The sequence below is a fragment of the Hibiscus syriacus genome, unplaced genomic scaffold (assembly GCF_006381635.1).
Source record: "Hibiscus syriacus cultivar Baekdansim isolate YM2019G1 unplaced genomic scaffold, ASM638163v2 tig00111084_pilon, whole genome shotgun sequence".
Lineage (NCBI taxonomy): Eukaryota > Viridiplantae > Streptophyta > Magnoliopsida > Malvales > Malvaceae > Hibiscus > Hibiscus syriacus.
In genome coordinates, this window is record NW_024062975.1 from 338,863 (window position 1) to 354,872 (window position 16,010).

Genomic DNA, 16,010 nt, shown 5'->3' on the forward strand with positions numbered 1-16,010 from the left:
AGCAAAGGATGGTGGAATTAGGAGAGATTAAAGATTACGAGTTTTTGAATGAAATTCTGGAATAGAGTTCTTTACTCAAATTGGAAGATAAATTTGACTTGTCAATGGTTGAATTAAGAGATATGAAGTGATGGAATTGAATTTAGAACAAGAAGAAAAATTAGTGTGATTCTTGAATTCTATGTAGAGAATTAGATTTTGAAGTTAAAGATGTATTGAATGAGTAATAATGAGTTTAAGCATGTATATGTAAGTTAAGAATAATAAAGGGGATGATATATGAAATGTTTGAGAGGAAATGAAGTAATTTTCGTGCTGAAAATGATTTCTGGGTTAGGGGGAATCTGTAACATCCTCCATGCCGGGTTAGTGATTAATTTGTAAAGTTTCAGCATTTGGTGATTTAAGTAAAATGATGGAAGAGTTCAATGACCTTTGAGTTATTTGGTGTAGGATTGAATTATAAAGAAGGAAAATTAAGAGGGCAAAAGAGTATTTTAGTAAGAGTAATAATTAATATTCCTTAAGGTGATTTTATAAATCACGTGGAAAGCATTTGAGATAAACAAGGTTCCAGACATTTCTCTTCTTCTTCTTCTTCTCCAACCATGAAGCTTGCAAGCAAAGGTGAGTTGTCTTCTTTTGGATTAATTCTTATGAGTTAAGCATGGGTTTGGTTAATGAAGATTTAGGAAATATGATGGAGAGAAACAAGGATCCTAGAACTCAAAGAATTGTAAGTTAAGGGAGATTAAAGGTTGGGAGCCATTGAATGAAATCTTAGATTAAAGGTCATAATAAGAATTAGAAGCTGGATTTGACTTGTCATCAAGCTAATTAAGAAGTATGAGGTGATATAATTAAAATTAGAACAAGTTGGAATTTGAGTAAGATTCTTAAATTCTATATGGAGGATTAGTTTTTTTTAGTTTTAGAGGTATTGAATGGATAATAATTAGTTTAAGTAAGTGTATGAAAGTTAAGAGTATTAAAGGGAGTAAAATATGAAGGTTTGAGCTGAAATGAGATGATTTTCGAGCTCAAAATAAGATTTCTAGGCTAGGGGAATCGGTACCCATTCAAGGGGAATCGATATCCCCTCAACGAATATGAATTTCCAGAATGCTAGAGGGGAATCGATACCCCCAGGGGGGAACCGATTCCCCCATATAAAAAAGAAGAAGAAGAAAGACTAAACTATTAATCCCTTAAATTGGTAGGCTATTAAAGATTAATTTCAAGACTTAGGCATCTGATAATCATCTTGAAAATTATGCTTATGTAGATATTGAGCCTAATCGAGTTCCGGAACCATCGACAAGTAGGATCAATCGAGGGAAAGACAAAGAAGTCTAGGTGAGTGCATATGCATAGCATGAATATGTATTTTATTCAGTTCTAGACTTGTGATAAGTCTAGATTCAATATTTTGATACATGATCATAGTTCATATGATGATATATGACATGAATCCATACCATATGCATTATGGGACATGAATATGAAAGAAAAGTTATATGAGTTATATGATAAAGGTATGGAAATAATATGTCTACGTGATATGAGTTAGATAAATTGTGAAAGCCCATGTTATGTAAATGAGAACTATAGGTATAGTTGGCATGCCAATGATAGAGGGTCTATGTGGTCCTTCGGGATATATATGTATTCTTTGGAACATGTGTGAGGTCTGGTGAGACACATACTTGATCCTTGGTATATGTATATGATTCTTAAGGAATGATATGTGGTCATTCGGGACATATATGTATTCTTTGGAACATGTGTGAGGTCTGGTGAGACACATACTTGATCCTTGGTATATGTATATGATTCTTAAGGAATGATATGTGGTCCTTATGGACATTATTATATGGCACTACGGTGCAATTCTACGCGGCACTCCGGTGCAATTCTACGTGGCACTAAGGTGCAATTATATGAGCTGTGGTGACAGCATAGTGCACAACCTCACAATACTCACATACCTTAGGTTCTCTGTATGGTACCATGGGCTAATGAACTTACTAAGGCGAACTTATGAATGTGAATTTGATAAGTATATATGTAAGAAACATGGTTTTGGTTATTGCATTGTTTACATACATCTTATTATTGCAACCCATCTCATTTTGGCAATTACTTTATGTTTATTGATATTATTATTATATTATTGCCTCACTAAGTCGATGACTTAGCGTGTGAGTGTTTCACACGTAGGATCCGATAAAGTAGACGATCGAGGTTAAGCAGCTGGACAACATTACTCCTGCAACTATCAGATCAGAAGCAACTTAATCAGTAGGTCATTTTGTTAAGAAAATGGATGTTGGCATGTAATTAAAAAGTTAAGTTGTGTATGCTCTGAATATTTTGGTAAACTTATAGTACCATATGTATATTATTGTATTTTCGTAATATAAGTTCAAGTATTTTACTTTTATTTGTAATGTGTTGTGTTTTAAAAGTCAATGTAATATCTCTGACTCGTATCCAGGTTGGTATACGGGTTGAGGGTGTTACATTTAATGGTATCAGAGCTATGGTTTAGCCGATTCTAGGCATAAATCAGAGTCTATAGAGTCTTTAAATGGAATACATGCCAACAAATAGTGAGAACTTCTGATCTGGTATAGTATGAGTATGATGTTTTGCTAATAGAACAATGTGTTTATTCTTATTAGATGTCCGGACATAATAGCTCCCGAAGTGAAGCGGGAGAAGATAGGCATGCTGAAAGCAGTAATTCACCTGCCCTGGCCAGGCAAGGTGAAGAACAGGCATCTCAAGGAGTGCCTGTGCAAGATCAAGATACGTTCTTCAGAACGTTAGATGCTATTCTGACGCGTCTTCAACCTTCTGCTCCACAACTCAAAGAATAAATGTAGCAAAAGAGTTGAGAGGCTTAGGAGCTCCTGAATTTAAGGGAGAAGCTGAGGAAGGTCCAGTGTCAGCGGATCTTTGGTTGAATGATTTGAAAATCATGTTAGATTGTCTCCACTGTTCTGAAGTGGAGAAGTTAGATGGAGCTGTATCTTTATTGAGGGGTCAGGCGAGGATATGGTGGACGAATGTCACCATAAGGATGCCCAGTGACCAGTTGACTTGGTCTTTGTTCTTAGATGAATTCAAAAACAAGTACATAGGAGAACAATTCATTCGACAAATGAAGCAGGAGTTTTTGAATTTGAAACAGATGAACCGCTCTGTATATGAGTATGAATGTGAGTTCAACAAGCTGAGTAGGTTTGCATCCGAGCTTGTGCCTACCGAAAAAGAGGCTTGCGAATGGTTCGTGGAGGGCTTACGTCCTAGATTGAAAGAGATGCTGATAGTGTTGAATTTGTCCTCGTTCCAAGAGGAAATCAATCGCGCCAAGGCTCTTGAAAGAGCTCAGAATGAGAGATTCGGGGATTTTAGAGTTCAACATCAAAGAGAACGGGTGCTTCTTCTAGCTCAGTACCATCAAAAAGGGGAAGAAACTCGGGATTTCGATCACAAGCTAGATCAGAATCAGTTGCATCGTCTGCTAGGGGAGCAAGTCAGGCAAGACCTAGACAGACGCAGTCAGTTGGATCTGGTGCTGGGAGATCTACTCCGAGTCAAGTGAGACAGTGCCAGCACTGTGGGAAAAACCATTCTGGGGCTTGTCGGATGGCTGTTGGGACTTGTTTTCGATGCGGAGATGCCGGACATTTTATCCGGGATTCTCCATTGATTGTTGGTGAGCCTGCACCATCTGAAAGAGTTTGTTCTTCCTCACAAAGAGGACGAGGAAGAGGCAGAGGAAGGAACCCGTCTGAATTCTCTGCTCAACCTGAAGTTCGATCAACCGCACAGGTGTACAATCTAAAGACAAGTGATGACCTTGATATTATAGCATATACTTTTCAGTTGTATGATAAATTAGTATTGGTACTGATTGATCTGGGTTCTAATTATTCTTATATTACAAGTAAGTTAGTAAAGGAGTTGAGGATTCCCTTAGAAGCTACGAGTAATGAGATTATAGTAACAACTCCGTTAGGCCATAGTGCCCGGGTGAATAAAGTCTGTAAGGGGTGTCCCATAAAGGTTCAGGGAATTGAATTCCCTGCTAATCTGATGGAATTACCCTTTGACGAGTTTGAAGTGATTCTGGGAATGGATTGGTTGTTCCGTTACTATGGAGATGTTAATTGCATATTGAAAAAAGTAACCCTGAAAAGTCCAGAAGGAACAGAGATAAGTGTGAGCAGTGAAAAGTTTAATCCTTTAGCAAATGTAATGTCAGTAATGTCAGCTAAGAAGCTATTGCTACAGGGATTTCGAGGATTTCTTACAAATGTAATAGATTTAAGAGCTATAGAGAAAGGGCTAAAGGAGATTCCAATTGTTCAAGAATTCCCTGAAGTTTTCCCGGCTGAGTTGCCAGGATTACCTCCGGATAGAGAGGTAGAATTTCAAATTGAAGTAATGCCAGGAACCGCTCCAATTGCAATGGCACCTTATCGGATGGCTCCGAAAGAATTGCAAGAGTTAAAGAATCAATTGCAAGAGTTGTTAGAAAAATGATTTATTCGACCAAGTGTGTCACCTTGGGGAGCTCCGGTGTTATTTATTAAGAAGAAAGATGGATCAATGCGTCTCTGTATTGATTATCGATAGCTTAATAAGGTGACCATCAAGAACAAGTATCCATTTTCGCGCATTGATGACTTGTTTGATCAACTAAAAGGAGCTTCGGTATTTTCGAAGATCGATCTACGTTCGGGTTATCATCAATTGAAGATCCAGGAGAAAGATATTCCGAAGACGGCTTTCAGAACGAGATATGGTCATTATGAATTCATCGTAATGTCATTCGGAGTAACGAATGCACCAGCTGCTTTCATGGATCTCATGAACATGATTTTTCAGCCCTATCTGGACCAGTTTGTTGTTGTCTTTATTGATGACATACTGGTTTACTCGAAGTCCATTGAAGAGCACATCACACATCTGAGGCTAGTTTTGTAAATTCTCAGGGATAAAAATCTCTATGCGAAATTGTCTAAATGTGAATTTTGGCTAAACGAAGTAATTTTCTTGGGGCATGTGATCTCGGCAGTTGGGATTAGAGTAGACCCTCAGAAGGTTAAAGCTATAATGGATTGGGAAGTTCCTAAGAATGTGTCTGAAGTTCGGAGTTTTCTTGGACTTGCCGGTTACTATCGAAGATTCGTTAAGAATTTTTCGATGATTGTGCTGCCTCTAACAAAGTTAATGAGAAAGAACGTACCATTTGTTTGGACTTCTGAATGTCAAGAAAGTTTCGAAGCTTTAAAGAGAATTCTGACGGAAACTCCGATATTGGTTCAACCGGAATCTGGCAAGAATTTTGTAGTATACAGTGACGCATCCCATAACGGGTTGGGGTGTGTATTAATGCAAGAAGGAAGGGTGGTAGCGTATGCATCAAGACAGTTGAAACCACATGAAAAGAATTACCCCACTCATGATTTAGAAATGGTTGCTGTAGTATTCGCTCTCAGGATTTGGCGTCATTATCTTTATGGGGAGCGTTGTTACTTATATACGGATCATAAGAGCCTGAAGTACCTGATGACTCAAAAAGAGTTGAATTTGAGGCAACGTAGATGGGTAGAGTTCTTAAAAGATTATGATGTGATAATTGACTATCATCCCGGAAAGGCTAATGTGGTAGCAGATGCTCTGAGTAGAAAGACGTTTGCAGCTTTACGAGCTATGGATGCAAGATTATCTTTAACGGGAGACGGTGGTCTTTGTGCAGAATTAACCCTTAAACCAGCATGGTTGGAACGAATAGGAGAATTGCAAAGTAAAGATGAAGTGTGTTTGAAAAGAATTGAGCAAGTAAAGAACAAAGAGATTAAAGACTTTGAGATTAAGTCAGATGGAAATCTATATTGTAAAGGAAGAATTGTAATACCCGACAATGACGACTTGAAGAAAGAAATATTAACAGAGGCTCATTGCAGTCCGTTAACGATGCACCCGGGTGGAACCAAGATGTATATGGATTTGAAGGATCGATTTTGGTGGTCAGGGATGAAACGAAGCATCACCAAATTTGTTTCTAAGTGTTTGATATGTCAACAAGTCAAAGCCGAGCATCAAGTTCCATCAGGATTATTGCAACCGCTTTTCATTCCTCAATGGAAATGGGAAAATGTTATGATGGATTTTGTTTCGGGGTTACCCTTGACTCCGAACAAAAGAGAATCAATCTGGGTAATTGTTGATCGATTAACTAAGTCAGCGCATTTCCTTCCGGTTAGAACGGATTTCTCCATGGAAAAGTATACAGAGCTGTATATTAGAGAAGTTATTAGATTGCATGGAGTGCCTGTTTCCATAGTCTCTGATCGAGACCCTCGATTCACTTCTAGATTCTGGAAATTTTTGCATGGAGCGTTGGGGACTCGTTTAAACTTTAGTACGGCTTTTCATCCTCAGACTGATGTGAAATCAGAGAGAACTATTCAGATATTGGAAGATATGTTGAGAGCATGCGTAATGGAATTCAAAGGATCATGGGAAAAGTATTTACCGCTGGCAGAGTTCGCTTACAATAATAGTTATCAGTCTAGCATAAAGATAGCCCCATATGAAGCATTATATGGAAGAAAATGTCGTACTCCATTAAATTGGTATGAACTCAAAGATCGAAGTGTTCTTGGTCCGGAATTAATTCAAGATGTAGAACAGAAAGTTCGAGAAATTCAGCATAACCTCAAAGTGGCCTCTGATCGGCAAAAATCCTATTCTGATCTTAAAAGAAAGGAGATTGAATTTGAAGTTGGGGATAAAGTGTTTTTAAAGGTATCTCCATGGAAGAATGTGTTGAGGTTTGGTCGGAAAGGAAAGTTAAGTCCTCGGTTTATTGGACCATATGAGATTGTAAAAAGGGTGGGACCCGTAGCATACCAATTGACTTTATCACCAGAAATGGAAAAGATTCACAATGTATTTCATGTCTCAATGCTTCGAAGATATCGATCGGATCCCTCCCATATCGTAAATCCAGAAGAGATCGAGGTACAACCGGATATGACTTATGAGGAAGAACCAATTCAAATTTTAGCTCATGAGGTTAAGCAATTGAGGAACAAGACTATTCCATTGGTTAAAGTTTTATGGAAGAATCACAAAGTAGAGGAATAAACATGGGAGCGTGAGGAGGATATGAGGAATCAGTATCCCCATCTCTTTTCTTATTAAAAATTTGAGGATGAATTTTCTTAAGGGAGGGAGATTTGTAACATCCTCCATGCCGGGTTAGTGATTAATTTGTAAAGTTTCAGCATTTGGTGATTTAAGTAAAATGATGGAAGAGTTCAATGACCTATTTGAGTTATTTGGTGTAGGATTGAATTATAAAGAAGGAAAATTAAGAGGGAAAAAGAGTATTTTAGTAAGAGTAATAATTAATATTCCTTAAGGTGATTTTATAAATCACGTGGAAAGCATTTGAGATAAACAAGGTTCCAGACATTTCTCTTCTTCTTCTTCTTCTCCAACCGTGAAGCTTGCAAGCAAAGGTGAGTTATCTTCTTTTGGATTAATTCTTATGAGTTAAACATGGGTTTGGTTAATGAAGATTTAGGAAATATGATGGAGAGAAACAAGGATCCTAGAACTCAAAGAATTGTAAGTTAAGGGAGATTAAAGGTTGGGAGCCATTGAATGAAATCTTAGATTAAAGGTCATAATAAGAATTAGAAGCTGGATTTGACTTGTCATCAAGCTAATTAAGAAGTATGAGGTGACAGAATTAAAATTAGAACAAGTTGGAATTTGAGTAAGATTCTTAAATTCTATATGGAGGATTAGTTTTTTTTAGTTTTAGAGGTATTGAATGGATAATAATTAGTTTAAGTAAGTGTATGAAAGTTAAGAGTATTAAAGGGAGTAAAATATGAAGGTTTGAGCTGAAATGAGATGATTTTCGAGCTCAAAATATGATTTCTAGGCTAGGGGAATCGGTACCCATTCAAGGGGAATCGATATCCCCTCAACGAATATGAATTTCCAGAATGCTAGAGGGGAATCGATACCCCCATGGGGGGAACCGATTCCCCCATATAAAAAAAAGAAGAAGAAAGAAGAAAAACTAAACTATTAATCCCTTAAATTGGTAGGCTATTAAAGATTAATTTCAAGACTTAGGCATCTGATAATCATCTTGAAAATTATGCTTATGTAGATATTAAGCCTAATCGAGTTCCGGAACCATCGACAAGTAGGATCAATCGAGGGAAAGACAAAGAAATCTAGGTGAGTGCATATGCATATCATGAATATGTATTTTATTCAGTTCTAGACTTATGATAAGTCTAGATTCAATATTTTGATACATGATCGTAGTTCATATGATGATATATGACATGAATCCATACCATATGCATTATGGGACATGAATATGAAAGAAAAGTTATATAATATGTCTACGTGATATGAGTTAGATAAATTGTGAAAGCCCATGTTATGTAAATGAGAACTATAAGTATAGTTGGCATGCCAAAGGTAGAGGGTCTATGTGGTCCTTCGGGACATATATGTATTATTTGGAACATGTGTGAGGTCTGGTGAGACACATACTTGATCATTGGTAAGGAATGATATGTGGTCATTCGGGACATATATGTATTCTTTGGAACATGTGTGAGGTCTGGTGAGACACATACTTGATCCTTGGTATATGTATATGATTCTTAAGGAATGATATGTGGTCCTTATGGACATTATTATATGGCACTACGGTGCAATTCTACGCGGCACTCCGGTGCAATTCTACATGGCACTAAGGTGCAATTATATGAGCTGTGGTGACAACATAGTGCACAACCTCACAATACTCACATACCTTAGGTTCTCTGTATGGTACCATGGGCTAATGAACTTACTAAGGCGAACTTATGAATGTGAATTTGATAAGTATATGTGTAAGAAACATGGTTTTGGTTATTGCATTGTTTATATACATCTTATTATTGCAACCCATCTCATTTTGGCAATTACTTTATGTTTATTGATATTATTATTATATTATTGCCTCACTAAGTCGATGACTTAGCGTGTGAGTGTTTCACACGTAGGATCCGATAAAGTAGACGATCGAGGTTAAGCAGCTGGACAACATTACTCCTGCAACTATCAGATCAGAAGCAACTTAATCAGTAGGTCATTTTGTTAAGAAAATGGATGTTGGCATGTAATTAAAAAGTTAAGTTGTGTATGCTCTGAATATTTTGGTAAACTTATAGTACCATATGTATATTATTGTATTTTCGTAATATAAGTTCAAGTATTTTACTATTATTTGTAATGTGTTGTGTTTTAAAAGTCAATGTAATATCTCTGACTCGTATCCGGGTTGGTATACGGGTTGGGGGTGTTACAGAATCGGTACCCATTCAAAGGGGTATCAATACCCTCTCAAACGAGCAGAATTCCAGAATGTCATAAGGGTATCGATACCCCTTAAAGGAAAATTAAAAATATGGGTTTAATAAGTTCGTTTAAGTTAATAGTATCCAACTACAAGGTGTAGGTATCTAATAATTTCCTTAAAATGTACATTTTTGTAGATTCTGAGCATAAGGCAATTCTGGAACATTTGGCAAGTAAGATCGATCAGGGGAAAGATTAGAGATTGAGATTGACTAGTGAGACCAGGTGAGTGCATATTCAATAGTATATGGTGTGTGATGGGAATAAGACTTGTGATGGGTCTATTTCCTGAAGTGTTACATATGAATTCATGATTAAAGGCATGAGTTGAATATGAGTGTATATATGTTTGATTATCTAAATTGATATGTTTTGTATGTCCCATGTGGTTTATGTAAAAACACTATTAAGTGTTATTAAGAGAATATAAAATAAGTTATGAAATTATAGGAATATAGAAGATAAGTCGAGAGATGTTGGGAAATAGAAATAGATGTTTATAAAGAGTCATAGGAGAACAAATATAAGTAATATGATAATGAAATATAAGACTATGTGAATACATGGTTATGAGATAAAATATGTAATAATAGGAAAATATGATGAAAGTGAGTTTATGAGAAGTGATATGAACTAGGTAAACATGGGTAACAGTATATGCATAATGGAAACATGAGTTGGACAAGTACATAGTGGTATGATTTATTATGAGAATTAGTATAATGGAGCTATATGAAAAGATTATAATGAATATATGAAATTGAATTAAGTAAAGAGATTAAATTAGTACCTAAATAAAAATACTATTAAATGATATATGTTTAGAAATACGACATAATTTATAATCTAAGGGAATACAAAGAAATGGAGCATAAGGTAGATAATATGATATCAGTTATTATATATCTATATGATATATGTCATCAGGTAATATGAAAGGACTCTGAAAATTGATATAAGCTATGAGAAAGTGTTCTAGGGGTTTCTATGTGTTATATGAAGCATATATGATCATATGTGAACAAGATATGATATGTATGTTTATATGAATATCTGAGAAATGATCTAAGCTATATGATATGATATGTGATTATATGCACTTTGGATATATGTTATATGAAATATTATATGACTATGTGATTATATGAAAATGTTCTACGCGTAAGTGAACCATGTGTTTATATGTATATGGGATTTGTGATTTATATGACGATGAGCTATGTGAAAGAACTACATGACTATGTGTATATGTGAATGTATGTTAACATAAATATTAATGCCCATGTTATGTGTCATGAGAGCTAGGGGTATAGTTGGCATGCCAAGAGTCGAGGGTCTATGTGGTCCTTCAGGACATATATGTATTCTTTGGAACATGTGTGAAGTCTGGTGAGACACATACTTGATCCTTGGCATATGTATATGATTCTTAAGGAATGATATGTGGTCCTTCGGGACATATATGTATTCTTTGGAACATGTGTGAAGTCTGGTGAGACACATACTTGATCCTTGGCATATGTATATGATTCTTAAGGAATGATATGTGGTCCTTCGGGACATATATGTATTCTTTGGAACATGTGTGAAGTCTGGTGAGACGCAACTTGATCCCTAGTATATGTATATGATTATTAAGGAATGATATGTGGTCCTTATGGACATTATTATATGGCACTACGGTGCAATTCTACGTGGCACTCCGGTGCAATTCTACGTGGCACTTCGGTGCAATTATACGAGCTGTGGTGACAGCATAGTGCACAACCTCTATAGACTCACATATCTATAGTTCTCACATGTGTACATGGGCTTTGAAAAGAGAACATAAATTGATATAATGATGTGTATTTCTCGTGACATGGTAGAAGTGCATATATGTCATGGTGATATGAGATGCTATGCGTTTATGTATTATATGATTATAGAAATTAGTAACGTATTGTGGCATATTAAAATATATATAATATTTTTATATTCATTATATGCTCATATGACGAAATTGAAGTAATGACAAGGGAATTAGTAAGGATAAACAGGTTGGTGATATGAGAACAATATATGTGATATATGTATATGATGTGTGATATGAATTGCATGATATGATATATGTGTGATAGGGGTTTTGATATCTGTTACATAATATACATGAATATAGGTTGATGTATATGTAAATGAGTTGTATAATTTGATAGCATAAAACAGTCATGCATGATTAGTGGGTATGAATTCCATTAGATGTGTTTTCTTTATGCCTCACTAAGTCATCGACTTAGCGTGTGAGTGTTTCACCCGCAGGTTACCGAAAGTGAATATAGAAGCTGTGAGGAGCAATACAGATCAGCATCTCCCTTACAAGATTTCAGATCAGAAAATAGATGAGTTAAATGATTTTTGTTATTTTGAATATAGTTGGCATGTACTAATTGATTGAGTTAAATATGCTCTGATCGATTTTGGTTATTGTGGTCAAATTATGTAACTAAACTGCTTTTACTTTAATGAAAGTTTTAAATTTTCTTTGAATTTTGTCAAGAGTCAAAGTTTGAAAAGTCAATGTGACACCTCGGACTCGTATCCGGGTCGAGTACGGGTTGGGGGTGTTACAGAAGCGGCGGTTCGACACTTCATCGTACCAGCAGCGAGCAGAGGCATTAGAGGGGCTGCTTGAGTTTAGTGCAAGGCTCTTGCAACAACAAAGGTATGATGAACTTGGGGTCCTTTTGAAGCCATTTGGTCCTGAGAAAGTGTCTCCCAGGGAAACTGCCATATGGTTGGCTAAGAGCTTCAAGGAGACCCAAGTCCAACGCTAAAAAAAAATATTGCTCACCCATTGATGCCACTACATAATTAACGTTGCCCCTTTTCCTTTCCCAAGTTTCAAAATTACAAGTAAAATTAGGATAGGTCTTCTACTCGAAGACAGCATGGTAGATTCCTGATATCGATTTGGAACTTACATTAACCTCTCAAGAATTAAAACCATATTGCTAATATCATCCTCTTGAAATCATTTGATGTTCAGCCGTTGTTGTTAACTTAACCACAAGAATGGCATATATATATTACGTGTAACATTGACTTAAAAAATTCAGTGTTCAAATTTTGGTAACATCATTCTTTCTTGTCAAAAGTATGAAAGGTCCTTTTATTTTGAAAAAAACCCAATGTTACATCGTATTATTTTTCTCTTAATGTGATCTTTCAACTTAAAAATAAACCTAATGTAATCCTTTGACTAATGTTTTCTTGTCATTAATTATTACGATGTTGATGTGATAATTTACGGTGCTAATATGATAGTTTAGGGTGGCAGATTAATATGATGAATGACATGATAAATTGACTAAATTGGTAACTCAAACATGACAAATAGACTGCTATGATAATATTGTGGACCGCCATGTCAGCACGATAAACTAACACTCCAATACTGTAACAGTCAACGACGAAAAATGATAAGCAAAAAATCACATTATATTTGTTTTCTAAGTTAGAGAGCCAAACTGAGAAAGAAAATAATACGATAACCATATTAATTTTTTTTTAAATTACGTGGACCTCTTATTCTTTCTTCAATTTGTATTAATATTAATCGGAACTGAAATGATATCCAATTCCATAGAGTAAACTAACTTTTAAGAGTATCAAAATACCGGATCTGGAAAATAATTGGGATTTTGGGCCTTGGCCTGGATCTTGACCATTGAGGCCTTTTTTGGGGGGACAAAGATCTAGCATGTTACGCGCCGATATATTCTGCCAATTACACTAGGCTGCTTCTTTCGCGGGGACACATCGAATTGCCGAAGATGGAACGATCGAACATTTTGCAGCTCTACGAAATTGAGTACTCGGATCTCATGCTTCTGTCATCGTCGTCCTTATCATGTTCACATTATCAGGAGAAAATGATAATGGAAAACCTGGGCCCGTTTGGCCCGGGTCTCCTCGCTGTTACAAACGTTCCCCACGCTTCACTTCTCCGGCGAAAGCTACTCCCTCTTGCTAGCAAGCTGGCTCTCCTTAGCCGCGAAGACCGCCAACGTATACTCAGAGTAATTTCTACAACCATCTTATTCCCTGTCTTATGTTTAGCTGTAATTTGCTTCAATTTTCCTCTTCATTATTTTGTGCTTTTGTTTTTTACCCTCTTCTTATTATTGATAGCGACTGTAGTATAACCAAGCATTTTAGATTTTTTTTAGTTTAAATGTTAATAAAGTGAGGTCTCCTCCGATTTTTAGATTTAAATATTTTATAGATCCTTGTTTTTTTAATGGAAAGTGATTTAGCTGCTCCTCGTTTTTTAATGTAAAGTAATTTAACTGTTCCGATGTTTGAATCTAATTCCGTGAGTAGAATCTTACCCATAAACTACTAATTATTTTTTTGATTTTTTTTAAGTTATACTTAGTGTGGGAGAGAATGTGAACTTCCAGCCCATGTATTGTAATTAGGATCATCAGAAAACTATCATGTCCCTTTAGTCCCTTGCACAGACAAGGACATGCAAACCTTACAAAAAAAGGTCTCATGCTAGTGATTCAAGTCCCATGTCTTACCTCTTCAAAAAAAAAAAAAAGTCCCATGTCTTACGATTAGGATAAAAACGAGTAATTGTTTTCATGTCCTCTCTTTAAGTGTTCGATTGTATACGATTTCTTCTTCTTTCTCCTTTTAATCCTTTGTATGTTGTTTTTCATTATTCCTGTTTCTTTGTTTAAGCTATGTTTAGGACTACAACTTGGGGAGTGATGTTCCATTGAAAAACCCAGATAGGAATGTCTCCTCTTTCGCAATGCAGCTCAAGTATGATCAAGGTCTAGAATCCATTGAAAGAAAACCAAGCCACAAAAATGAAAATATGGATAGAATCGGTGATTTTGAGGATGATGGATTTGATAATCTTGAGCATATGTTCAAGGCACTAGGATTTTGCATGATGGAAATTGGGCTCTGTCTTGCTCGAATATGTGATAGGCACATTGGACGCAATGAGCTTGAGGAAAGTTTATTGGAATCATGAGCAGCAAAAGGGCGCCTGTACATTACCACTCAATGGTAGACAGAATTATTCTTAGAGAAGCTGATCAAAGGAAGGGAACAAGTAAGAGTTTTAATCACGGAAGAAGGAAAGAATTTTATCGAAAAGTACTAGCTTGGAAACAAATGGTAATGAAGTTAGGTCATGTGAAATTCATGCCAACCTATGGCAACAGTGGCATTATGACTGGCATCTTCACCCTTCTAACTGATCCGATGTTTCTCACCTCACACCGAGCAGCAGAAAACAGTGAAGTTTCTGTTTCTAGTGATCAAGAATGTGCTTCACCAAGCGGGCATTCTTACTTGCAGGTTTTTCATCCCAACAAGAATAAAGTCCTCATGGTGAAGTCCTCTCCTGAAAGCTTCATTGTACAGGTTGGTGAATCAGCAGATATCTTATCAAAAGGAAAGCTACAATCGACTCTTCATTGCGTGCGGAGACCAGCAAGGTTGGCAAACTTAAGCAGAGAAACTTTTGTGGAGTTTTTACAGCCACCTTGGGGTAAAACTTTCTCAATCTCTGATTATCCAATGGAACATTACAACCCAAGTGTTCAGCCATTGGAGCAAGCTGAGGAAAATACCTTCTCTGATCAGGGCCAAAATGCACTTACTCTAGAAATTCAAAAGATAGTTCCACCACTTTCAGCACGATTGAAAGATGGGATGATATTTGCAGAATTCTCACGTGAAACTACAAAGCAGTATTATGGTGGCAGTGGTTTGCAATCTAATAAGTGATTAGCTCATTAGATATCTTTCCTCTGTAGGGACATAGGATGTTCATGTTGGTAGCGCTCAGGCTTTCATCATATAGGCATCTTTACAAGAGCTTTAAACCTCATACTTTTTCTCACATTCGCATGCATTTACTTTTACTGTTCCCACACAAATATGTTCCAAATGCAGACTATGCAGTAACTCACTCCTATTCTATACACTGCCTTCTGCCATTGATTTTCCAGCTCGATTGTATTTTCTTCTGCATAATTGAAATGCCGTTCTTCATTTTCAGTAGTTAATAAATGCTCTGTTTGCACTCTGCAATGGTGTCAACTAATATATGTTTGTATGTTAATTTGACAGCATTCTTTTTATGTGTAATTGTTTGCAATCTATTAGCTTAAGGCCACAATGAAAATGATCAGGTCAAAAATACGGAAAATTGTGAATGGATATTTTTTGTTGTTGACATTTCTAAGCATTAAATCTTTAGCATGTACTAGAATTTAACATACAACCATTTCTGATATTTTCAACTTAGTATCTTGCCTTCTATTACTGTAATTTACTTTCATTTTTTGGCTCATTTTTTTTTAAATTGTAGATTGATTGTTATTATCCTTCATATCTTATTAGTTGGAAGTTGAAAATTTCAAAGCTTGAATATTGGGGTGAAACACTGCACTGTTTAATGCAGCAGTGAACGGATAGAGTGCAAAATCTATAATGGCTGCTGTTATCTACTGGGTAAGTATCTTCACCTCTTGCAAAAATAGTAAAAG

General features: G+C 36.1%; 1 pseudogene; it reads left to right on the forward strand.

The window, feature by feature from the left end:
* The first annotated feature begins 13,206 nt into the window (after nt 1-13,206).
* LOC120152071 lies at nt 13,207-15,469 on the forward strand (annotated as a pseudogene).
* The last annotated feature ends 541 nt before the right edge of the window (nt 15,470-16,010 follow it).